Source organism: Melospiza melodia, chromosome Z (assembly GCF_035770615.1).
Source record: "Melospiza melodia melodia isolate bMelMel2 chromosome Z, bMelMel2.pri, whole genome shotgun sequence".
Classification (NCBI taxonomy): domain Eukaryota; kingdom Metazoa; phylum Chordata; class Aves; order Passeriformes; family Passerellidae; genus Melospiza; species Melospiza melodia.
The window spans coordinates 34,808,271-34,835,692 of record NC_086226.1 but is presented as its reverse complement, the minus strand read 5'-3'; the positions used below and the strand labels follow the sequence as shown (position 1 = coordinate 34,835,692).

Genomic DNA, 27,422 nt, shown 5'->3' with positions numbered 1-27,422 from the left:
TGAACAACTATTACATCACTATGAGAGTATGTATTGTTTTCTTTTACATTACAACTCTGGAGGAAAGAACACGTAGTGTGTAGAGAGAAAAGGAGAAACTGTATTTCAAAGGATAAGAGATTTTAAATGTTTGAAGGGAGTAATCCCATTACAGACCTGTATTCTGTAGGTGAATGCTACTATTAAGTAAAGGGGGAAAACATAGAGCTAACTATACTGACAAAGAAGTTATGTAGCAAAGGCTGGGATCAAGATAAATCAGATGGGCTTATCAGATGGACTGAGTGGCTTACTGAAAGGGTCTCTCTTCTCCTTCAACTGCCTCACTGTTTGTGAATTTTCTTTTTATGCATTTTGCTGCTTTTGTACTTTCAGAAATGCACTCTTCATTGTAGCTTGCCCTTAACAAATGTGCTTGTTTTGTGGAAGTCTCTTAATGGAAGACAGACACAATTTCAATCTTCTAAGGTCATGCTGCTCTTCTCAAAGGTTATGGGCATATGCTCAAGTTAGGCCAGTTTTTTTTCACCTAGTTACATTATTGCCTTTCAAGAAAGATTTGTAATGGGCAACATGTTCCTACAGAATTGACATATATTATTAAAAAAATAATAGTCTGCAAGAAATTTAATTTTATAGATAATTTATGAAGTATAATCTATCTCTGCTTAGAGATAAGTTTGTCTTTCTCATATTATAACAAGCGGCTTGTAGTAAACACATTAATACTAACGAGTCACCAATTAGTAGCTTCACAGAATATACCCGGCTTTTCTGGGACGGTACAAAAACAGAGACTGGTGGGCAAACTGAGATCAAAGCCCTCAGCAAGAACAAAAACAAGTCTACTGCTGTCTAAAGCAAAATTTGAGTGTTTGGAGCCACTCAATGCTGCTGGCTCCTGAGTACTGCTCAGGGCAGCAGCACCAGCATGGGACACGTTCTTGGGGAAGTGGCCTCCTGGGTCGTGGCCTTTGCCAAGAATATGAAGGATTAAGAGCATTTCCTGTTTGTTTAGTTTTGGGTTGTTGGTTTGCTTGATTTTACTATACTTTGGTTGGCTAGTTTTTTGATTTTTGGTTTTTTCTTTTAATAATATCTTTCTTCCATTTCTTTATTCATTTCCATACGTCCTTATGCCCTCCCCCAAGTTCTCAAGTGGGAAATAGAAATTCCAGGTCCAATATTGAGTAACATAAGTAATCTAATAACAAAGATATAAGTAATTGCTAGAATTTAATAATGATTTATGAAGGCTTTTATATCACACACTTAAGAAAGTCTTAATGAATTAATATCTAGAATCTCTTATAATGTGTCACAATCTGCTGTGATAGGATGTGGTTAGGGAAGTGGTCTTTCAGGATTTCAGATTTTAATTGATCTGCAAGGCTAGACATAATTGGCAATAATCCTCTTGGCAATTCCAGTGAATATGTAAACTAAAATATATAGATAGAGAAGATTTCTCTGGATTTAGACTCTAGATCACACCAAAGGGAATTTCTTAATTTTGTCCTAGTTTATATTTCTAAGCAATATCCTCCTGAAGCACAAAAATGAGTACACTGAATCTATCCAGAGTGGTGGTCAAAAATACAGATGATTTCTAAGTTCTTTTGATATAGATATAGATATAGATATAGATATAGATATAGATATAGATATAGATATAGATATAGATATAGATATAGATATAGATATAGATATAGATATAGATATAGATATAGATATAGATATAGATATAGATATAGATATAGATATAGATATAGATATAGATATAGATATATAAATAAAATAACATAGTATATACATATACTAGTTTAACACCAGCTTTGAAAAACAATTTTCATAAGGACATGGATATTTCAGAAACAAGCAGGTTTTTACAAGTCTCTGGATTTTCACATAATGGAATTTTCTGGGGTAATTATGCAGGAATCACGATTACGCCTCATTTATTGAATGTTCTTCTTGGTCAGCTGTAGGTAAGTCTAACATTACAAATATCTAAAATCTGTGGAAGGCAAAATAAGAAGTCATTAAACTGTGTTCAGGAAAGACACAAAAAGGCATCTCTCACCCTGAACTGTCCTTATATGCAAGCATGGAAGTATCAGAAAGGAGCAAGAGGATTAACCAAACTGGCAGTGTGGCATTGCTGGGGCTGGTTGCATCCCTCTGAGAAGAGCATCAGTCCTCTGGATGCTTCTGTATCCTATCCAGGTCCAGCAAATGCATAGAAGAAATGCTGTAAAGAACAAACTTCAGGAGATTGAGCTATTTACCTTACTAAAATCAATAATGAAAATTATTTGGTATATAGGTGCCTACAGGGGAGAAAATATAAAACATTATAGGTTTCTTACGTTTTCCAGTTAAAAGATACAGTTACCTTGAAACCAACTGAATTCAAATTACATTCAGATTTTAATAGTTGACAACAGAGTGGGATGGCTGCAAATTTTTGCTTCTCTACATTTTATAGCATCACACAATATTCTGGGTTGGAAGAGACCTGTGAGGATCACCAAAGTTTGACTGCTGACCCTGCACAGGACAGCCCCATAAATCACACCATTTGACTGAGAGTGCTGTCTGGATGCTTCTTGAACCATGTCAGGCTTGGTGCTGTGGCCACCTCCCTGGGGATGCTGTTCCAGCCTTCCCAGCCCCCCTCTGGGTGAAAGACCTTTCCCTGATATCCACCCTAAACCTCCCCTGGCACAGCTTGAGGCCATTCCCTCGGTCCTGTCACTGCTTGCCAGAGACAAGAGACCAGTGCCTGCCCCTCCTCTTCTCCTCACAAGGAAGCTGTAACAGCAATGGGGTCTCCTCTCCTCCACGCTGAGCAAACCAAGAGGTTCAGAGGAGAGATTTGACCGAGTGCTGCCCACATACCTCTGGAGTTTGGGGAAAGGTGATCCAGAGGCCTTGGAAAGGGTGAATGGACCAGGCCTAGGTGCTGGGGAGAGAGCCAAGAGCCTGCTGAATCTGAGTCCCTCCAATCCTGAAAAAGGTCCATCCATCACTAGACTATGATCTGAAATTTGAAAGCTGCACAAAGTATAAAAAGTTTCTTATTTGAACAACTCTGTATAAAGATGTTTTCTATTCAGCAAAATATTTCAATATTCTGGGAGGAATTTTCTCAAACTGGGCTCATCTTGCTGCATAGTGGGTCACAAATCTTACTCCAATAAAAATTGGTATGTGTTTTACTCAAATTGATACCTTGAAAAGGCTGACCTGGAAACAGATGCTGGACAGAATTAAAGAATAAAGCAGGTATTTATTAAAAGGCCTCAATGGATCCACTTTGGGCAGTACAAGAGCCCAGCCAGGGTTACACCCAAGATGAACCCAGAATGGTCACAAAGAGCAGGACCAGTCACAAGGTCTCTCACTTTTATAAGTTCTGGTCCATTTGCATATTTGAGTTAATTTTCCAATTACTCCCAATGCTCTTGGGCCTGTAACTTGTATTGATTGTCCTTGGTCCCAAGCTGGAAAAGGAATTGTTTTGTCTAGCTAGTCTGTGAAGAGAGCTTACCGACACTTAATATGAAGCTCAGAACTACACACAGAATCTGAAAACTAAAAAAGCTAAAACTTAAGGCATCAAAGGAAAATTGAAGTTGAATATTGTGGACAGTGTTATCTATTATTTTTTGTCATAATTACTATTGGTATTGTTATAGTTGTTATTCTATGATTTTTTTATCCTTTGTTAAATGTTCACATGTTCCACACTGTAGAAGATGCAGTAGTCAACACCTGTCCCTGTGTGCGTATAATTTCAGCTTCTGATCTGGCAATTTAAAATGCTAGGCTGGAATCCCCATTAAAGTTAATAGTGCTCCACTTGAACACAGTAGTCTGCCTGAGCATTATAAACTGCAGGGCTGGGGCTGTGAGGATTTTCATGTGGATATAAGATTCCCCTTAGTCTCTTAATCAAAGCTTATGGCTGATACAGACAGTGATTTTCCTTACCTTGGAAGAGTACCAGAGCTGTCCTGAAACCAGGTGTGCAGCTTTATGGATTTGTAGCTGTTTTAAGTATTTTGAAAGGAAATCTTTCTCTGACCCAAATTTCACGTGAAGCAGAGGCTCCTTCAACTCAGCAGCCTGCTATTGGAATGACTGTCACTGCCAGCTTTGCCATGGACAGGGACTCTGGAAATCACCTGTGGCTCTGGGGCAAAGATGTGATTTGCTGCAGGGAGGGACTGGACACATCCAGCACCCTGCAGGTGCGACAGGGCTGGAGCCTGGCTCCTCTACACCGCTCCAGGCATCCTCACGGGAGCTGTCAGGGACACCAAATCTGCTTCTGGGGCCAGCAGAAGGATCAAGATGGGACATTTGGAGGGAAGCTATCTGGTTCAGTTAAGCAATTTTTGTGGAAATTTTGTTCATCAGTACACATCTGATTCATCCTTGGATTTTCAGTCATTTTAATTACAAGTCTGTCTGAGTCTGAATTTACTTGTGTGCTTAAAATTGAAAAATACTTGAATGAAAAAGAAGAACATTGCCAGTGGAAATTAATTCCCTGTTGCAATTTTGTTTCACTATTAAAGAAGAAACTGATGCAGCTGATGATGAGGAAGACTGTGGGAGTGATTTGCACACAAGGAATTTAGGAAGGTCACCGCTCCCGCATAGCACCGTGAATCTGAACTGTGTGCAGCATCTACCTCCAAACATGTACTGCTATATTTAGAGGAGTCTAGAAAATACTATTGAGTATAGGATGTTGAACAGAAACAGTAATTTTCATCAGTGTATTATCTTCCCCCTCTTTACACTGATTCTTTAGGAGAAAACAGCCAGCTAAACTCTAGCTGAGATTAGTAAAAATAGCAGCAACCCAACTGGAAGTAATTTCACTGTTGAGTGCACTGCCATGTATACAACAGATTTCATTCCGTATTCAGAGAAGAGCAATAGTATCATGGCTATGCTGTCTTTGACCTCTGCCAGCTGCAGCTAGTCAGCATAATACAGAAATAATTTTTTTTCCTCTCTGAAATAGTGAGTGGCTATTTTAACTTCCAGATTACATATGAATTTTCAGAAACTTAGTGGAACCCTATAATTAATAGGGTAATCTTACCTCCAATGCCTCCCTTCTCTTTGCTTCAATTTCCATCTCGGACCAGAAAATATCCTTCAAAGTTGTTGTGCTACTTCAGTTAGACTTAAAGATCATGAAAGTTACAGCTGGAGAAGAGTACGCTGACCTCTTAAATGTCAGGTTAGTACAGCACAGGGTCAGGTGCTGCCCTCAATTACACCAGTACAGATCAGGAGAAATTTTGTTTTCTTCAATGACATTAATCCTGTTAACTGAAAGTCAAGAACACCACCTTCCCATTTCCACTTGTACCACTTCCTCAACTCCACTTCAGTTCAGAAATTATTTCTGTCAAAAAGGATTTGGGGATATTCTGTATAGCAGAAGGTATATGAATGTCAGTGGTATAATTGCCTGCATGATGTGAGATCCTAGTCAGGTAGTCTGTTTAGAAAGAGCTTGTTTATCCACTGTGGGCACCCTTGAATTTATGGGGTGTAGAGATTTCAGGGAAACAGAGCACCAGGTATTAATTTCTTCCTGAAAATCTCAACTGTCCTGATTCAACATAGCTCTTGATGTCCCATGCTAAGCTCATGCTCTGTTCAAGGAAATATTTTCATCAGAATTTTGATGAAGAATATGCCTTAGCTCTTGCTTATCTTCACCTCGTCCCTCTTGATGTCCTCCCTGTTCTATGTTTTTCTTTTCTGCTCTCAGCCCTTCTCCCTGTACCATTCTTCTCCCTGTTCTCCTAATTTACTCAGACCCTTTCATCATTTCATTTTCTCTCATTTCTCTGCACAGAAAAGAAAACTCATGTCTTATACATGTTTTCAGGTTTTGCAGAGAAGTTTAGTTTAGATTGTTGTGCAATTGCTTTACCTCTTCTGAAATAATAGCTTGAAAAATTTACTTTAATTTGTGTAATTATTTTCTGGACTTATGCTAGCACAAAACTTGAGTAATTGGATTATGCTTGTCAACCAAAAAGCTATAACACTGGATGTTTCTTTAACAGTTTCTGTTTATATTTGGATAATTACCATTATCTTCAGTCTTTCCTCACTTCTGCTGTAAGGTATTTTTTGAGTAAAAATTATGTGAAAACTTTGTTTGAGTGTGCAGAGCTGCAGGACTCTGCCTGAATGCTTGATACCTGTGCATGACCACCAGTGGTATTCTTATAAGGTGAATTCCTTCCTCATGGCAGCTGCCTCCCTTGCAGTCACAACCTGTAACAAAAATTCAGCTGTGTGTCAGTGCCATAAAAAACAATGAAGGTACAGCTATAATTAATGTCTGTAGTCTTCAGCAGAGCTGGTCCTCAATGAGAAGAGTAGGAAGTTATCTCCATCCCTAATAAACCAGCATTAAACACAAGGTTGCTGGAGTATCACTCTGTGGTTTTGGTGATGGTTTGTGACCCACAAAAATAATGATATGTGTTTCTGAGACCTGTCTTTTTCTCAAAAGAAAAGCTCTACCCTCAATCTATACTTTTTGTTAAAAAAAAAACTTTCTGTTAAAAAAGTGTCCAAAGGAGGGCATGAAGATGGCGAAGGGCCTTGAGGTGACGACTTACAAGGAACCTCCAGCTTGTTCAGCCTGGAGAAGAGGAGATTGAGTGGAGACCTCATTTCCGTGGATGTCTTCCTTGGAAATGAAAGAGAAGGGGCTCTCTCCTCTGCCATGATCAGCGACAAAACCCAGGGAAACAGCATGAAGCTGTGGCAGGGTAGGTATGTGGTGGCTGTTAGGGAAATGTTCTTCTCCCAGAGGATGGCTGGGCATTGGAACAGGCTCCCCAGGGAAGTGGTCACCGCACCAGCCTGACAGAGTTCAAGGAGCGTTTGAGCAAAGTTCTTAGGAAAATGGTGTGATTTCTGGGATGATGCTGTGTAGTGCCAGGAGCTGTATGATCCTTGTGGATCCTTTTAAATTTGGGATATTCTATCAAGCTCTCTTTCAGTTTCTGACTTTTTGCTCAGTGATGGAGATACTGAAGTGGGAGTGCCTGTGCAGGAGAGCCTCACTGGAGGAATAGCTGGACATTATTTGGTTCCTCTGACCTTGATTGAAATGGCTGAACACAACTCACACAAGGAGCAACAGTTATCACAGTAGGACAACTGTAGAATTACACTCAGAAAAAGGACCCACCCTAGAATTTAAGGAGCACACTACTGTGTTTTTCTCCAAATAAATAGATTTGTATTCTGGCAAGGACTTTGCAAAAATGAATACAACTGACAGTTGGTTAGTATTTTCCTTCTGCATCGGGATTCCAGGCACATCCTCGAAAATGACAGGGCTTTTCACAGTGTCTGGGTGGTAGACACAGCTGAAATCTGCCTAACACATCAGGAGAAACAACAAATTTGGTTTAAAGATAATGTTGTTTTTAAAAAAAAAAAAGATATCCTAGAAATATTTTAAGACTAGTTCTTCCATTAGCATTCCCATTTAATTCAGTAAGACAATTTCTAAAAATAATGGACGCCAATGAGATTTGTACAGTATTTTATTAATTAAAGGGAATATCTCTATCCATTTGAAAAGTACTCTGAACCTACTGGGAAATTTAGTACCTCAGAACAGTCCTCTAGGAACTCTGTGCATGTCTCTTGCATAAAAGGCAACTGTTTTGTTGACTCTGTATATATTTATGTATAGCGTGTTGCATTTTAAATATGAAACAGTGTGATAGGGCTTTTTTTTTTAGTTCTTGTTTGCTTTGAGCTAACTGAACACACACTAGCTTGCTATGAAAAATCAGATGTTCATTTAGAGAAAGCAGTTCTTTAAGTAAGAAAAAGACTTTGAAATAAGTGAGGGACAAAGCATTCTACGGCTTTGGTCTCATCCACTATTTGGTTTAAGTGTTCAGTAATTCTGTGAAGCCATTTGTTTACCAGTTTATTTTTCAGTTTATATGTCTGAAAGATATGATCTGATTTATCAATAGATGCCTTTTTGTTTTTCTTCCCTGTAAATTAAGGTGCCCTTGAGTGTCATTCCTGGACACAAAAAAAAAATCTCAAAAAACCCCAAAACAACCACACCCACAAACAAACAAAAACAAACAAACAAAAAACCCAAAACCAAACCAAAACAAATTGTCTTCATGCTCAGGCAATTACCACAACTATCCTGTGAAACAACTCAGGCAAGTTTTGGACTAATCAGCCTTGGGAGAAATAGTAAGATAACACTGTTTCACATAAAAGAACAAATTGTTTTAAAGTAAACATTGTGATATCTCCACTGATCTACTTCTGCTTAGAAGACAGTCAAAATCCAACAAAGCACCAGAATAAAATCACTGCAATACAGTGGCATGGTATGCATCCAGAAGATGATGGTCTGGACAATGCAAGGTAAAAGGATTAACAATGAGGATGCTCATTTAATACTCTGCTGTCTGGAGATTTATCAGATGAGTTCTGTCTTAATATTTCTCAAACGTTCTTTCATCTCTTGTCAGCTACTTTTCACTCCCATTCTGAAATCAATACCATTGCTCCTGATTCCTCTACCAATCACCCCAGGGCCCTGAAGTCTCTTCTGATTGCCCTCAGACTTGTCTTTGCTATTTGGTTGCTGCCAGTTTAAACAAGCAGTATGAGATAGCAATCAGAAGGCCTTCCTAGACTGGAAGGTTTTTCAGTAATGTCCCTTACACCTGCTCATGGGGAACAGACTTTCTTGGGAGTTGAGTCTGGCCTCCATTCCCCTTATAAGAGAAATTCTTATTACAGCTACCCTTTTCTTTCTAACAAAGGGGTCTTGATGCAGGGTACAGGTAGTGTTGTTTCTTGGTGCAGGGTACAGCTGGTGCTGTTTTGGGACACCTCAGGGCCGTCTCAGGGCTGCAGCAGAATTCTCTGTAGATGCTCAGAGGCAAGTGAGACTGGGTGCTGCTCACATGGGAAATTTGGAGTAAGGGGAGCTCCTGTATTTCTTATGCTTCTTCTTAGAGTTTTAGAAGGACCTTGCTTTAGCAGATGGAGTTACCACAACCTCAGCTCCTCCTGTTCCTGCACAGCAGGAGGCCAGCAGGAGTAATGATGCTGGGATGATGGATGCAGTGACACCCATGGGAGCATTCAGGGGAGACACAGCCTGAACCACAGGTCATTCCAACAGTCCATTGTAATGGGCTGTCACAGCGCTGAATTGTCTTTAACCTGCATCTGCTCCTCAAAACAACAACTCTGGACTTATTCCTATAGTACATAAATATGGAGTGACTCCGTCTCACTCACGCTTCTTCCATAAAACAGTTTGACTCAGATTAATGGGTGCAAAAGCCACAAGATTGTCAATAGGTTGTCAAACTCCATCATTCCATATAGGAAGTGGCCTTCTTCTTAACTACGAAATGCTATGGTTGATTAGCTCTAATTTGATTCAATTCTTAAGCCTCTTCTGTGGGAAACATAATCTGGATGGGAAAAAGTGAGTGAAGGAGATTTTGTTCTGTGTGGAAGTTCTGTCTGTTATGGATTCTGTGCTTTATTTTTAATTTCATAGGAACAAGCTCACCTGGGAAGTGACATTTGTAGAGTTAGCCCACGTCAGGACATTAAATCTTTTAAAATGTAGAATAAAAACCATAAAACATTAAGAAGGAAGATATAATGGACCCCAAAGAGGTTTTCTCATTTAATTTATGTGAAATAATTCATCTTTTCCCTAGGCAATCTACATTTTCCATTGTTTTCAAACAAGCAGGAAATCATGTCTCTAGTGTTGCTGTATTATTATCATCATCAGGCTGAAACAATCTTCACAATCCTCAGCAATATGCCAGTGAAAAATATATTATTCTCATTTGCATCACACTGTTTTTATGGCAGATGACTGATGTCAGAATTGAGACACACTGTATTTTGAGTGACATAATTCATATTTTGTGTATATAATAAGCCCCATAGGGTCTAGGGTGTGGGAGTACAGTGAGCTTTTCAGGAAACTATGAAAAAACGCATCTGAGAACTGGTTCACAGCTAGAAATTGAGTACTCAGGAAATGTTGAAACAGCCAGTCTGCTGCTGGATATGAAGGAACCCAGTCATGAGCAAGGCCCTTCCTATTCCCTGAAGCCTTGATTTCCCTTCCCTGGATATCATCAGAATCACCCGAACCCTTCAAGATGGGGGAGAGCATCCCAAGCTGTTTGAATTACGGAAAATTACTGTTGAATCTTCTCGTGCACACTCTCATACAGCCACAGATCATTTCCTCAGTATCTACCATTCCAGCCCACGAGTAGGAGGAGCTGTAAACCAAACCAAGCCTGCTGATTGGGTTAACATTTGCAGAGATTCTTACACAAAAGCCCTTTCATTCCTAGGCATGTGGGCAGCCTCAGAGGCGTAAATGGAATGAAGAACATAATGTCTGCAAGTTGTACATGTGTAAAGGACTGCAGCAAGAGAGAGAGAGAGGAATTTTTTTCCACCAAGAATGTTCCAAATTTTAAAAATATCCAAAATACAACTTACCTTATCTCAGTCCATTGGGATTTGTTGCGCAAATATATTTGCACAGAGCTCATAAAATTACAGTAAAATTTGGAGTCAATTAATTGCTGACTTCCTAACAGGCATTTATTTTCTTTCCATGAAAATTTTGAACTTCAGATCAACATTGCCCACTAAGACAAAGTACGTTGGAAAATTAATGAAAAGCTCACAGACACATTGTTAACTTGGCAGCATTATCTCTTCTGGATAAAAGCCAGTAAAGCATAACTCCATGTCTCAGTTTAGAAACACAAGCACAAGCTACAAGTCTGGCTTTTTATGGATAAAAACTTTCTACAGTGATGGCACACAGACTTGTAAATATGGGAAGCTATTTGGGCCTAAGATGTGACACTGTAATTACATATAGTGACTCTTCCCAGGAGAAGGAAGGAGAAGGTCTGACACAATTTTAAATTTTATTTTAGCATGAAGCTTACCTAGGGTCTTCCTAGTATCTTCAAGGACAGCATAGCCCTTTCCAGCAAAAAAAATTGCATTTTTTATATTTGTTGCCCTCTGTATATATATATAACATATAAATATAAATATATATAAATACACACACACACACACACACACACACACACACACACATATATATATATATAAAATGTTTATAATAACGGACAAATTCTGTTTTTGTGCAGCAATGCCAACCCAGAATAACCCAGCAGAGAGATGTGATTTACCATTGAAAGGATTGAAAGCTGGCTCAACTGGACTTGCTGCAGATATGGTAAACGGTAAGAGTGTAAAGAATCTGGCCTGCAAAATGTATGTTATGCAAGTGCCTCTGCATCTCCTTGCCTTGTTTCTGGGAGGGAGAAATGCCTGGGATAACCTAACTAGACTAGATTTATCCCCGTAGCCTTCCCTCAGTGTGACAGGGCTCTGAATAAGGCCCTGGAAGCGTCACTGTTCTGCATCCCTACCCACCACCATAGGTGTCAGGAGAGTCCCTTGCTTCAGTAGCTGCAGGAGGAGTAGTAAGCATGAAAAGGATGTGTGGCAGAAGACACTTTGGATGGATCCCTTTGGACAAGAGAACATATAACTGCCTCTGCAAATGTGGTCTCAGAAGTATTCTGCAAAATGTCTCCTCTTCCCAAGAAACCAAAAATGAAAAATCGCTAGTTTGCCTGTTGAAGGCTGTTTTGGTAGTTAAGAAAAATTTGCTGCTTTATCTACATTATGTTATTCTTAGAAGAGGTAGGTCACTATTATACGAATTGTTTAATAAAATCTTTTAGTCAAATGTGCTTAATATGCAGTCAGAGTAACTGTTTGCATATGGCAGTACTGAAGTGACAATGAAATCTGGGGGTTAGAGGTGAAAACACCAGCCCATTCCAGGACAGGAAAGGTTTGCACTGCTAAATGCACTTAGAGAATGTAGGTGAAAGCATGTCAAAGGAAGCACTGCCTTTTTTCCTTTGTAGTGAGGAGGTAACAAGTGTAAGGAACCTCCTGCACATTTGCTTTCTGGTTTTGAAAGGGACAAACAGGGACAGCCTCCTTATCACATAGCCTGGAGAGAACCACAAGAGCTGCTCAGCTGCATGAGCCCCTGCATGTAGGGAAAAAACATTTCATGGTTTCCCTCTGGCCTGCAGTGTTTCTCCAGTGTTTCTTAGCCCAGGGTAACCTTCCCAGCCAGGGCATCATTATGGGAGGAGAGGGGTCCCGACTGAGAGGTGCTGTGCTCCACTGCAGCACACTGCACACACTCCTGCACTGTCTGCAGGGATGGCAGCTCTGTGCTAATTAAGGAACGGTGCCAATTAGTTGCATCTGGTCTCTGAGTCAGAGCAGATTATAGACTGTGTTTCAGAGCCTAGTTCCCAGTGTGCATCATTTGCTGTGGAAGTGGCTTTCTGTTTGATCCCTTCTGTTTCACCTTGACCAGCCTCAGATGCACAAGTGGATAGAGGAACAAGCAATGAAGCAGCTTCTTTCTCCATTGCTACTGATTTATACCTGGCTTCTTTGAGACCTTTGTGCTTCCACCTCCCTCACATAGGCTCTGGCCTGTCCCAGGCACACAGTGTCATTGAAAGGCTGACTACATTTGTTTATATCACTACCACAACCAAGGCAAACAAATTGCTTCTTATTTACACTGTGCAGAAGACTGATCTCTAAGCTGCATGAGTGGCAGAGGACCTTGTCACTCTGCACCTGCAAAATAAATTGGATTAAATGTATTTTATTTCCTGCATGTGTTCAGCAGTATTTTTGCCAAGTAGTAGCTCAGTGGTAAAGAAATACCTTCTGGGGAGTGGAAAAATGAAATAACATTATTGCTAGTGTTATCTCATAAGGCTAAGTCGTTCTAGTGATGATGCTAGATAATACTCTGTGATGGAATGCTATAATGCTATTGAGATTTCCTGCAATTGAAACTTCCTTTCCTTCTCAGATCTTGGCCTCGGTGGAGGGAAAGAATAGATTTAGGAAGTTAAAAGTATGTAAATACAGTATTGTTAAAAGTATGTAAATGTAAATATACATACAGTATGTACAGTTCACATATCATTGTGAACTGATACGTTACCTATTTTTAAATGTTTTATACAAGGAAAAACTCATGCTGAAATTCCTGGCATGTGATATGGTTTAGACAAATCCTTAGCTAAGCATTCAAGCTTTTAAAGTCCATATGGAACTGATGTGAGCACTGGGATTCACAAAGATCTTTTTTCAGTAAGGATGTATCAGAGAAACAAGTTTTGTTCATAGAAAACCTATCAGATCTCCTTATGTTCAAGCCAATGTGGAAGTCTTGTCATTCAGAGCTCAGACACACATTTAGAGGTTACGGCTGATACCTTGATTGAGCTCTTGATCCACCATCATAAATATAGGCTTCCCTCCCATAAAATTTGATATCTTCTTGATTGTATTTTCTGTCTACGGTGAGATGAAGCAGCTGAGACCACAGCTGAGACCACAGCTGCCTTTTTCACTGTTCCCATCCAGCCAGTTTGCTCTGAGTCTGTCTCGCACAAGGGGATTTATTCCCAGTCGGACTGCAGAAGGCTTCCAGTGACAAAATCCCTTCAGGCAGGCTGACAACTCTGTGGCTGAAGGCCTGCCAAGTGCTGTTGTGGCTAAACCACAGAGATGGTGTCCAGGCACCAGCTTTTCAGCAGTGCTTCAGGAATGGGATCAGAGTTGGAAGGATGCATGCTGCCAGGGTGGGGCAAAGGTTCGAGGAGGAAACAGTTTGGGAAACTCTCAGGATCCCAACTTTAGCCTGAGTGAAAGGCAGCAGGCTGCTAGTTGGGAGGATCAGTGGTCTTCCTCGGGCTCAGTCATTCAGGAATATAAAATTTTCTCTTAACTGCAGCAAATTCCTTCCTCTGGTGCCATAAGGGAGTGAATGTGACATTTCCCTCAAGTAAGGACCTGTGATCCTCTGAAGATAATTTCAGTTCACTGCAGGCATTTATTTTAACCACTATAGAGGAAGGGCATGACGCTCACACCGGTCTATCTCTGAGGAGGGAGGATCTTACATAGGCTGTTAGGGACTTGAGGATTATTTAGAGATGTGAATAGTTACACAGATTTCATTTACACTGACAAATCACGCATCCAATACTTATCTGACAGATCAGCAGTGAATGGACTGCATCACCTGGGATGCTTTTGTCACGTTATAGGTGAGGCAGTGTGGCAAAGTTATTGCAGCTATGACTGTCACTGCTTTGCTCTAGGACTGGAGAGTCCCACCTCAGTGCTGTCAGTCAGGAGCCTTTAAATATTCAAAGTGGTCCTAGAAAAAAAACTTAAAAAAATATAATTCTACCCAAAATCAATTTCCCTGCTGTGAATTGAATAATGCTTTTTTAATACACTAATACATTAAAAAATTAAGCTTCTTTCTTTATCATCAAAGCAAGGCAACTGCACTTTATCTGGAGAACGTGAATGCCTAAAGCTGCAGTTTCTTTTTCACCAGCTCTCAGCAAGTGGCCATTTAGTCTTAATTGCTATTCACAGTGTAGTCCAATTAAGAATGGCATTAGCAGGCCATGAACTATTTGTAAATCAGTAAAAGGTATGACAGACAGTTCTTGTTTTGCCTGAGGTTTTGATTCACATCTTTGTGCGAAAATCTAACCAGCTGGAACACTATCCAAGCAATACAAGAATAATATCAAGCTACCAGTTATAAACAAAATAAATGTACTTACGTGATTGAGAAGTGCACAACTTTATAAAATGCTTATTTATATTTGGAAAGGGGCATGTTGCTTCACTGACAGAGCCAAGTGACAGTATTGACATTTGACTTGAGAAATGCTGCCAAGTTTCCTTGAACTGGAGGTAACTTGTAGGAAGACACCTCATGGTCTGGCACTTCAGGTTGCTTGTCCAGACAAAACAGCTACTCCCTTTCTGTTGGAAGAATATTTTTTTCCAAGACAGGAATGTGAGATGAATTGTGGAATTCCGATGGAAACTTTCTCCTATACTTGAAGGGAGCAGTTCAGAAGTCGCTCTTACCAATCCAGCTATTTCCTGTCATTACTGACACTTGCAGGGGCAGCTTCAGTAAAATACATTTATGTAGTATTTTTTTCTCAGGAAAACACTTCACTCTGCATGGCTGTTTCGTGATTATAGTTTAAAATCGATACATGCTTTAGTTGTGCCTCTTTACATGAATGGAATACTTGATGCTGTTTTTCAGTCTGACATTAATGTCTTATATGTCATTTGGTCTGAAGTCACCATATTTGTAGGACCAGAAAAGGGAGATAACAAAGTGGGCAGGTACAAAAGGGCACAGACTTGAATGCAGTTTATTTCAGGATATGGAGGAATGTGCATGGGACGTAGAAGCCTGCAGTGGGATCACTTTCGTGGGCCTGCACAAGTGTTGACCATGCCCTTTTCCACAGTAAACTCAATCCACTCTCCCTTGATGGGAGGTGGCAGGGCTAAGCAAGAGGAGGTTCTGCCAAAAAGACAGAAATCTTTGTACAGGGACTCAGCTTAGGAAAATCAACTTGGACAAAAACAATGCAGAAATGTCTCTCATAATATGGTTGAAAGGCAACCTTACCCACTGAATTTTATGAAATTTGACAGATTTCAGTAATTCTTATTCTCAGGCAAAACTCATGTTTTCTTGATACATTGCTAATGAAGACAGACTATTACTACAATAAAGGTGTTGAATTTCATGCACTCTCTATTCTTAAGAGAGAACAAGATGGTTCGGGGTTTTTTTTATCACAAGAATATACTCTCAACCAAGAGTTTTGCAGTTTTGTATGTGTGCCCTTGTTATTTCACCTGATTGCTTTCTCTCCAGGAGCTTCACTCGTGAGAGGGTGTATGGAGATCCAGGGGGCAGGCTCCAGGTGCTTGTGAGGGAAGCTGATCTGATGGATGGACTTGTCCCCTTCACTGAGTGATGCATTCAGCTTATTTTCCAAAGGGTTTTTATTATCTGTCTAACAAACAGATCTGAAATTCAGCGTTACAGAAGAAAATACACTGTGGTCTTGTTATGCAGTACACATGTCACTAGTGGACCTGTAATTTAATGGCTTTGTGCAGGTCATTATTTTTGTCATTAAATGACAAATCACTTTCAAACAGGCTCTCAGTAGAGAGCTTGACTCTTGTCAATCTAAGGTGAAACCCATGGGTCCTCCTAAATCTGTAGTTAAATTTATTACATTTCTGCTCTCTTTGGTGCAAGAATTCTTTGCACTGATGCCCTGGCCCTGGCTGTTAGAATGCCAGCTGTATCAGTTGTGGGTTTTTCCACCCCTATTGCTGTGTAGGTTTTTAAAAAGTAATTAGATATAGAATTAGCTGACAACTTCATGAATTGCAACTATTAGCAGCTTTTACAAAGCTGAATTTAATGCAATATTCACATGACAATCAACAATGGGACTGAAATGATGAAACAGGTATGGAATAATCCCCACACAATGCGTGCTGCAGTCCCATCAAGCAGCCTCACTTTGTAAACAGCTTTGTGAGATTAATAAACGTATCAATCCACAATCCAATTCAGGAGAGCTGTAAATCATTGGAAGAACCCGGTGAAATTGTGCCACAAGTGCAGCTAACAGAGGTTTTTGTATCAACTTCACCATGGTCAGGACTTCCTGCCTGGTCTCAGGTGGAACTTTTTACTGATTTACCTCAAGTGAGAAACTGGTGTGAGCAGAGCCAGGAGACCCCCACTGCCTGGTTTGCCTGCAGGTTTCATCACCCTGGCTAGGGAAAACTGCTGTGCTTCTGCCCATTTCCAAACCCAAGTGACAGTCTGTTGCCACATCCCTTTGTCTATCTGTGGGCCCTTTTATGCTTAGTGATGATACTGAAAATGTCACGAAGTGTGGGCATGGGATTACCTGCTCAGAATAGAGTGACTGGATGGTTGTGAAGGACAAGCATAACTTTTATATAACTGAAAAGTTAATTGTACAGCTTATAAAAAATAATGTCTAATGATTTTCAAGTGGAACATTTATCAATTAAAATGTTTGCAATATGACAGGATTTATTTTCTCTTGGGTTATGATCTCACTGTTCCTGCCTAAGTAAGGATTTGCCATGTCTGGAGGCATTTCCATCCAGAGTTTTTCTTTTGTGCACTTTCCATGTGAAAGCCCATTCACCTTTCATGGCAAAGGATACAAAAGAATATTGCATTCACCCTTGACTTCTAAGGACAACACATGAATTAAATAGTTGTAGGGTTACCACACAGAAAACTGGATTTCTCTTACTGTGCTATCATCTCTCCTGATCCAGCAGAAAACACAGTTGTGTTTTTTCCCTTAATTTCATTACTTTTCATCTGAGCTTCTGGACACCCAGAATTGTGCCTCAAATGAACCACAGGTGTGCAGTGGCACTGACCTTAAAACCATTGGGCTTGTTCTACATACCTGATTGCAATATTTGTCTGTCCCTCTCTGATTCTGTCACATTTGCTATCTAATTTCCTTCCCCACTGTAGCATATACCAGCAGCATATTCAGGGGGTTCAGAACCATTAAACATTTTTAGAAACTCTTTACGACATTAGTGTGGGGTTTAGGCATACAGCACGAAAAAGGCTAATGGATTTAAACACTAATGAAGAGAAATCCAAAATAGTTGCACACCTGGTTAACAGAATCTCCTTCCCGGAATGTGCATATTGTTTCAATCAGAAATAACACACTGAAATCCCAGGCGTTTGCCACTAGATGGTACACACATTATGTTTCTCAGTTGTACATGCTCTTGTTTGCAGATAAGGTTTGCTCTGAAAGCACTCATGACAATTGACGTAAATGCTGAAGTCTCCAGGCTTTCCCTGGTAAAGAATTTTGATATGCTTGTTAAACCTCTGACATAATTGTTCAATACTTAGTTATCAGATAATCACTCCAGTGGTTTAACAAGCGGTTTTCTCCTTGATTTGGTGGTGCTGTTGGTTATATGTCAAACTAGGACATACTGGTTCTGCTGCCAGAGGAAGGGGTACCACCTACCACCTCTATCACCACCCCTAGCACCCTGTTTCTGCCTGCTGCCTGCCGAGCCATGTGCACGGAACAGGCATATGATTGCAGGTCCCAGCACCAGGGATGTGGTGAAGACCATCTTCTAGGAAAGAGGGAGGTGATATTCCTTCTAGTGACAACGACTTCTCCTGAATTCAAGTGACTTGGCAGTGTAAACTATGAGATTAAAGATGGTCCAAGTCTCAGAGAAACCCACCTTCATTAACTGTATTCATTAAGGCCTCAATTCAACAAAATTCTTAAGAACATAAGTAATTTTAAGTATCTGAACTGTACCATCAACTCCAATCAAGCTGCTAATGCGCTTAAAATGAGGTGAGTGTTAAAGCAATTGAGGGGTGAAACCATACAACCTATTGCAGCTACCCCAGAAATCAGCTGCAAAATGTTCCTTGATTGGTTAAACCAGGCACAGCCGTGCTGCCAGTCTGCACTGGAATCATAGCATCCTAGAGGGTCTCTCTGGCCGTGGACCCCTGGATAAAACTGAGAGCACATGCTCCTCTCTCTCTGCAGTTACCTTCTCATCCTGGCACCTGCAGTGGTGCTGTGCCTGGGGGGCTTACCCCAGCCACTTCACTGACTCGGGAGCTGAGATGAAGCATGCTGGCCCTGAACTTAAGAGCTTGTCTCTGTACCTTGTCCCAAATCCTTCATGCCAGCAAGGCTTCTCTAAAATCATCATGAGTTTTCAGCTGTGAGAACATTTAGGGTTGAGCCCAGAGCAGTGCTTGGAGTTTAGAGGTTTTCATTTTTTTCAAAGAAGTAAGAAACCTTTTAAGTAACATGTCAGAAATAATTACTAAAGCAAAACTTTTTTGTATCCCTGCAGAATACACAGAGCTGTTGAAAATTGTAATAGTCCTGAATTTCTAGCAGGAGGGCTGAGTAGTGTGTTTCAGGAGAAGGTGTACTGTGAGATGAAATCACTCACCCGCACTCACACTCGGTGTGTGGAACCATCTTTGCAAGCATCAGCAATGACAGCTGCTCCTCAAGTGGGAAGAGCTGCTGAAACACGTTTTATGCTATTGTGTGATGGGATTTAGGTTTTGATTATAAGCCTGACTTTGACTTCAGTTGATTTGATGTAAAGCCAAACTCAGGTAATGACTGAGGAATCTTTAACCCAATATTCAATATTAAATATTATCATATTCAGCTATATTTTCAAGGGAGAAAAATAATGGTGTCCTGTAATACAGAAGTTAGGCAGACAGTTCTCCTGTCTGGCCATCTACCTGCTATGTACAAACCTCCTTTCTCCATGGACTTCTCTGAGTAGATGGAAGAGGACTTTAAGGCAACCGAGGTCTTCCCTCCTTGGGAAAATTTTGACTAAAACTGAATGAGGCAGAGATTCAACGTTGCTATTCTTATGCTCCAAGTTTGGGTCAATATTTTTTCACCTGATGGCCAAATATAACTGGTACCTTGTATTTTTGGAAGTCTTTTGTTAATATTATTAACGATATTATTGTTAGTAATGTTACTGTAAACAGTATATACTGCAGAAATTCATTTCCCTCTCATCCCCAGGGACCTCATCTCTATCTCCAACTTTTCCTTCTGTCTGCTGCAGTGGGGTTTGGCCTACAAGAATTGGTAATTCTATCCTAATTCTGAAGTGAGAGGCTGTGTATCCTATCTGGCTTTTATGAAAAGTGCAAAGCAAAAGGGCACCCAAGAGTGCAAAGATGCTGGTCCACACATACCTGGCTGTGAGCTGCCATGTGCTGTTCAGGGAAATCTATCACAGAGCTGAACTTGGGCTTTAAATCTCTTTAGATTACATGCTGACCTCTTCTGTAGCTGCAGTGCAGGTGCTGACAGCAAGACTTCATTCTTACCTCTCACTCATGCAAATTTGTTACTACCTGTTCTGTGCAAATAAAAGGAATTAGGAAACAATGCTGTTGTAAACCTTCCATCTCTGTTGATGCAAAATGAGATGCTAATGGAATACACAAGTGTGCTGTGAGAACTCTACAAATACATATACAGATATAAATGTCTTATATATTTCTGCAAAAATTTAGAGATGTTACACAAAATTCGTGAAGATTAAAGATCTGTGTGATCTGCTTCATTGCTGATAGTTCCTTAAGTATTATAGTTAAAAGTTGTCAGATGTGTTCAAGATTATAATTTATATATAGAAATACAGTGTGATGATGCTTAATTCAGTGTTATTCAACAATATATTTCATGCCAAAGCTTTACTATATATTAAGCCAAAGACATTTAGTGAGAATTTACTTCAATCCTAGGGAGGTTGAATGTAGCTTTGGTGGGATTAATGGTTTAATTAATCCCACCAAATTGTTTTTGCTAGTGTTTTATTTGAAATGTCCTGCTCAGCACAGGAAATGCGACATTTTGCTCACTAGGGATGTTGAGCCAAATTCACTGCTGACATAGGCAGGTGTAACCTCATTGACTTAATTGGAAGCTGCACCTACTTACGTCAGTGAATTTGGTATCTTGCCCTTCTGCAGACGAGGTGAAAATGTAAAGGTTGGTACTTAGAAACCTGGAGGCAGAGCACAGAGGACAAAAGAAAGAGGGAATACCAGTGTGTGAAATGAGTTGGCTGGTTACTTTAGAAAAGTAACTAATAAAAGCAGCCAAAGCTGACTTTGCCCTCTCTAGGAAGAACTGTGTGTTAAATCTTTTGAGTAAATGGTGAGGAAATAATCTGAGGTTTTAATAACCACGTGAAAGAAGCAAACATATAATTGTTTCTAGAGCAAAGAATAACCGTTGCCCTTTTGTGAGGAAGAAACTTGCTCATTAGAAAGAAAATAGAGACAGTGAAAAAATGCTGATGACCTGGAGAAGGAAGGAGTGGTTCACATTTATAAGTGCATATTAACCCTGAAAGGCTGTAAGAGATAGTGGGGAAGTGGAAGACAATTAAGGAGGTGCCTGGCCACTTGTCTCTATGAGACAAAGACAGTGTCCCCAGGAGGTGCCAGGCGGTCTCTTCTCAGCCACTGCAGTAGGAGTTCCCTTGTGCAGAATGAAGCTACAGGCCTGATTGCTTCCAGTAGAAAATTTGATAGCATTACATGTGTAGGACTCAGACTCTTGAGGATGGACTTGATTTGTGTTTTTTCATGCTACATTTTGTTTCCTTTAGGGGACTTTGAGGCCTCTCATTACAACATCATAACTTAATTCAGGAAAGGAAATCTGAAGGGTGGATCCACAGTCACTCTAAGTCCTCATTATAGGCACAGTGAGGGAGAGAGAGAGATAATCCTTTAACAGAAACAGATTGATCATATAAATTTCATTTGATGATGGAGACCATACCTTCCCATGCAAAATCTACAGACGTTACCAAAGCTGTGGATGTGGTCAGACTGTAGCTGGTAGGCCTCACTTCAAGTCCTCAAGTGGGGTTTTGGGCACCTCAATGTAAAAAAGACATACAACTATTAAACAGTGTCCAAAGAAGAGCCAAAAAAAAAATAGTGAAAAGGTGAAGCTGTATGAGGAGTGGCTGATGTCACATGAGCCTGGAGAAGGGGAGACATCACCACAGTTGACAACTTCCTCGTGAGGGGAGGAGGAGGGACAGGCACTGATCACTCTGGACCCCAAAGAAATGGCATGAAACTGAGTCAGGGAGGTTCAGGCTGTATATCAGGAAAAGATTCTTCACCCAGAGGATGGTTAGGCACTGGAACAGGCTCCCCAGGGAAGTGGGCACAGCACAGTGATCCTCTTGGTTTTCCTGAGCCAGTTTATTTTAGACATCATGGAGAGCATCAGCAAACCCCATGGGTCTCCAGCAAGAAGATAAGGATTTTCCTGCAAGAACTAGAACACTGTGCTGCATGCAGTCTGTGGCTATGTTGTTTCTTGATCCTGACTCCACTCCCAGCCCAGCCACAGGCTGGCAAAGCTGGTCTCGGAAGTAGTACTGTTGGAAACATTGATGTCAACTGGTCTGAAGTTTATACTTTGTCATGGGATGTTTGCAATGTTTCCCAAAATTTTGACTATTCACAGCAGGTGAAAAGCTCAGGTAGAAAAGGTGTAAAACCCCTTGAGAATGCAGAAACTGAAATAAATCCCACAGAGCCTATTAAAAAAAATAAAAGTTGTGGGCATTTGGGAGAGATTAATAAAAAAATTATTGCACCTACCCCTGATCCTTGAAAGGACATTAACAATGTTTGAAAAAATGTGTATTCTCATCCTCAGCCCACCACTTCGTCCTTCCCCATGATCTGTGACAAGAAAATGAAAGGATGGAGAGATGGAGAGCTACCATGCAATAGAGGTGAGGCTCGCCTTGCCATGTGCAGAGCATGCTCCTGGGGAAGGTAATACTCCAACTTTTTAACCCATGTTTGAATTCCTGATACATGGGATGCTGCACACAATTCAGGAACTAGATATTGACTTCAGTTCCAGGAATGCTATTGCCAGTGCAATTTGCTCTGAATGTAATTTCAAAGCTTGCTAACTGGCTTTGTTTTCAGTCCACAAGCAATCCTGCTGATAATTAAGGCACTGTGCTCAAAAGTTATATATAAAAATATATTTTCTTGAAAAGATTAGACAACCTATTTAGCTGAAATCCATGTAAGCCGAGAATCCTCTTCCAGTAGTTCACATAGCTAGGAAGAAAAGGGGAAGTGTCAGATTATAGAAAAATAATTAGATTTTGAAGCATTTTCTAAATGGGAAGTAATTTTTTTATGCAATAAGAAACAACCTAATGCAATGTCTTGCCCTTTAGCCTTGGTAATGCTGACATTCGTGTATCATCATTGTAACCCTTTCAAATGCCTTATGCATCAAGAGTTCTGCAGTTATAATGCGCAGATAATTTTTATTGGGTGACTCCTCTGCTTACATTTTCAAAATCCTCCAAGTTTTTCTCCAACACAAATGCCTTTCCATAAAATAGGCAACAAGGTAAGACGGTCTGATGTAGTTTTCTCCAGTCAGAAATGCCAACTCCTGGTTTATATAAAACATAGATATTTTATATGTTGTAAAGTATTGAAAATTTTATGAACAGAGGAAATCTGCAAATGAATTATTCTTCTGAACTATCCAGGAAGTGTATATTGCTGGTCAGATTCTTATCTCAGACATGGTGAACAGGAACAATCAAATTTAGGTGTTAGATGCCTAATACAGAGGAAACTCTATTTGAGCATGAAAACAGCAAGTTACTTTACTTGAACTAAATAATAATGTTTTTTACCATTCAATTTGAATCCTAGTGATCTGCATGTAGAGGATGAAGGTGAAGTAGTGAATATTTTTTACACTCATTTGTAATATGTCTCAATGAAGTATATTGTGATTATTATGTTAATATTCCAGTAAGACATAACAGAAATTACCAGAATAGAAGGAGAGACTGTTACAGTCATGTAACCTTATAATTGTATAAAGCTGTGCAAAGAGCTGAGCGATATTCTCCTAAGAGCTCAATAGAAAGGTTTTTTTATTTGCTCAAGAGGTAGAGGTTTTCCTTTATTTGCAATTTACCTGAGATTTGTCAATGTTTCCAGATGTATTTTGGTGAAAGTCAAAGTAAGTTCAGGCATCAAAAACACTGTTTACAAACTAAACCTAGAGATGTGAATGACTGAAGAAGAGATGCATAGCAGTGAAGTTCAGAGATGCAGGAAAAGCTGCTAAGAGAGAAAAGAGAGTATTTTTGCACAGTAAAAATTAGTTCGTTATCTTACAGCTGCATCACAGAGATGTGAATTTTTTAGAAACTCACTTTATGATTTTAGAAGCAGGTTTAAATATCTTACTCATCAAGGAAACACCTGAAATAGGCTTTAGCATCTCCTGGACCACCTCTCACCACTGTAAGTCTTGGCAAGGGAGACAGAAAAGAGATGAAAAGTGAAGGACTGTTTATCATCCCAGTACTAATGTATGGAAGTTCTTCCCATCCCTTTTATCCACAAATATCCCCCCTATCTGAATATGGACTAAAACTTTATAACCTCTGTACTTTCTAAGAGGTTCCTTTGGGCATGCTGGCTAAAGGGAGGCTTCAATAACCACATGCATTGTGGTGTGAGAGAGACTGTCAGAGTGATATTTATCTGTGAGCTGTCATTTCAGAAGGTAGAAGTGCAATCTTGCAAGATAGGCATTGCAACAGTGGCATGTTATTTATTAGAATTTGGTTCTGTCATCCATTGTTCACAATAATTAATTTAGACTGTGGATTTTGGTTTAGTAATTTCACAGCATCAATAAAATTCTGAGTTTTTGAATTTTGGAAATTTCTGTGATAAAAATTGTGTCTTCTGTGCAGAGAGAAATTTGGGATGCACAACCACATTATATTGAGGCCTGAAACGGGAATATGCAGCCACACCAACTCCCAAAACAGAGAATAAAAACCCACAATACCCCACACTGAATTACAGAGGACAGGACCATGGTCAGTGAAAACAGTAGAGCAGATCCTAGAAGCAACAGTAAGAGGCATCCACACTCTGATTTACTAATTAGCTCTGCCCTGCCATGTTGATGGTTTTATGTTTCTTTTGCAGGTAGCTCAGATGTTGCTGGCTTAAGGCTTTCTCCTGCACTCCTTATATAGGACAGGCCCTTGGCCCTGTGACTCAACACAGCATGGCCTGAGGGCCTGGAGTGACTGTGAAAATGTTCTTTATACAATAACCAGACGTAACAAATCACTGTACATAATATATGTGTTCATGTGTGCACTGTTGCCAAGAAGATTTTTGCTTTTTATACAATTTTCATATATTTGTAGCTCTGTAAGCAACTATTATATTACTATATATAGTTACATATCTCCTTAATTAACTCTGGTATGTTTCCTATCCTTTCTCTTAGATTTTAGAACAACAAGCTGACCTTCTAAACACATTCCTCAAATATTGTATAGTCTTATTGCCAGGAAGAGGACCTACAAGAAGAACATTTTTTTCCCCACCAGTCTGAGAAGTCATTACAGAAAGTGGGGCAAAGAAGCCCTTGGACCAACTCATAGAGTTTGACCCATGGCTGGGTTACTGCAGCGACTGAATTTCCTTTTGGACGTACCTGTTAGACATCCTAATTAACCAACCTATAAAATTGTGAAAATCAGTGCTGGGTATGTATGCCCCATCACCACCAGAACACCTGGAAGCTTCCAAAACAGGATCTGCTTTTTGCTTTACTCTTTTAACGCTATTGCAAGGTTTAGGTTTTTTTTTTCTCTTTTGATTATACACAACAGCACAACAGAGCAAACATTCTCCTAGAGCACCAGCACCTTGTCCTCTCAGCCCCACAGGTACATTAAAAGCCAACTTCAGAATGTTTTGCTAAGAGCAAGCTCAAGTTCTGCTGTCTAGGATCCAAGAGCTGCCTCTGCTCACCAGGGTTTGCTCTGCAAATCTCCAGTGAAAAGTCTCTGTGGCTGTTAGCATAGGTGCAAGCCCAGCTTTAGGCCAGCCTGTGAAGTCACATCCACAGCCCACATTCACAGTGCACATCCAAATCCCTGTTTAGGGGATTACATTCAAGGCCGTAACAGGACAGGGAATAAGGAAGAGTGGAAAATTGGATTGGAATTGCCCCAAATAGTTTTTTCTGGTGTTCCAGGGACATTTTAATCACTATTTTCCAGTCAAATCCCTTTGCTTCAGTAATCCCATTTTTGGTGGTCCCTTGGCATTCCTATTCTCTTCAAGATACGGGATTCAAAAAAAAAGACAAATGTCTGCTTCACTCTTATTAACAAGCTACCAGCCATCTGTTGGAGTGATTAACTTCTGGAGTGCCATAATTTGCATGCATTTTTAATTGTTTTGAGGCTTGTCTGTAATTTGTTTCCAGACTTTTTTTTTTTTTACTATTCACTTCCTAAGCAGTGAACAACAGTGGTCGTGGGTGATGTACTGGGAATATCAATACTGTAAATACTGTTCATGAATTTATAAAAGCAACGAAATACTTAAAGTTACATCTGTATCAACCCTCAACATTTAAGTGGTGTAGGATGGCCATCTGTGTCCTGGGGTACATCAGGCACAGCATCACCAGCCAGGCAAGGGAGGGGATTGTCCTGCACTGGGGCAGTTTCAGCACGGGTTCTGGGAGCAGTTTTGGGTGCCACAGTATAAAAAGGGCATAAAGCTATTAGATAGTGTCCAAAGGAGTACATGAGGATGGTGAAGGGCCTTGGCACGAGGCTGTATGAGATGTGTCTGAGGTCACTTGGTCTGTTCTGCCTGGAGGAGACTGTGGGGAGACCTCAGTGAGCTCTTTGACATCCTCCCGAGGGGAAGCAGAGGGGCAGGTACCAATTTCTTTACTCTCATGACCAGTGGCAGGACTTGAAGAAATGGCCTGAATGAGCAGCAGAGGTTTGGGTTGGATATCAAGAAAAAAGTTTTTTGTCCAGAGGGTGGCTGGATACTGGTGCAGGCCCCCGGGGAAGTGGCCACAGCACCAAGACTGACAGAGCTCAAGAAGCACATGGACAGTGCTTCCAGGCACAGGTGTGACTCCTGGGGTGTCCTGCACAGGGACAGGAGTTGGATTTTGATGATCCCTTCCAACTCAGCGTATTCTGTGATTCTATGGTTCTATGATTCTTTGAATTGCTGTTCTCTGGTGCTTAACAGCTATTTCTGTGCAAAGAATTAATTTAGAATGTCTGCCTAGATTATTTAACATAATATTCATTACAAATTATTTGTTTTATAAAGTTTTACTAGTATTTCATATGTTTAAAAGAATGTTTCAGACCATAATCAGAAAAAAGAAAGCATTATATGGTTTAAAAAAATAAACCAGCCTAATCTCAGTCAGATGCTGCTATTCATAAAGTTCTAACACTGTTCATGGCAGTAGTAATAAATCACAATGGAAACTGTTTGCTGGATTTTTATCCTGAGATTCATCATGTAAAAGTACATATCTCTGCGCTGCACAAGAGAAAATTGCAGGTACAGAAAGATGTACAAAGTCGTAAATCCACAAAGATGGAAAATCTACATGGGCTTTTTGTATTAACACAAAGTCTTTGGGTCAAAAAGGGCCAGGGTAATTAAGATTTCAATTTTTATCCCAGTCATTTGGATTCTTACTTAATAATGTAGGCTGCAGTTTGCAGTTTAGCTGTGCTGCTGGAATTTTAGAATCATTAGGCAGAAGATCTCAGGTTTTCTTCTCATTCATGAACAGGGAGAATCAGGTTACAAGAAGCTCACTCAGTTTGGTTTAGATTATGCAGAC

The 27,422-nt window shown here is 40.1% G+C and overlaps 1 long non-coding RNA gene across 1 annotated transcript; it reads left to right on the top strand.

Annotated features, from left to right (window-relative positions):
• Positions 1-11,331: 11,331 nt before the first annotated feature.
• Positions 11,332-25,533, top strand: LOC134431583 (uncharacterized). Its single transcript, XR_010031023.1, has 3 exons — positions 11,332-11,360; positions 22,383-22,504; positions 25,029-25,533. It is a non-coding gene; the product is annotated as an uncharacterized LOC134431583 (long non-coding RNA).
• Positions 25,534-27,422: the final 1,889 nt, after the last annotated feature.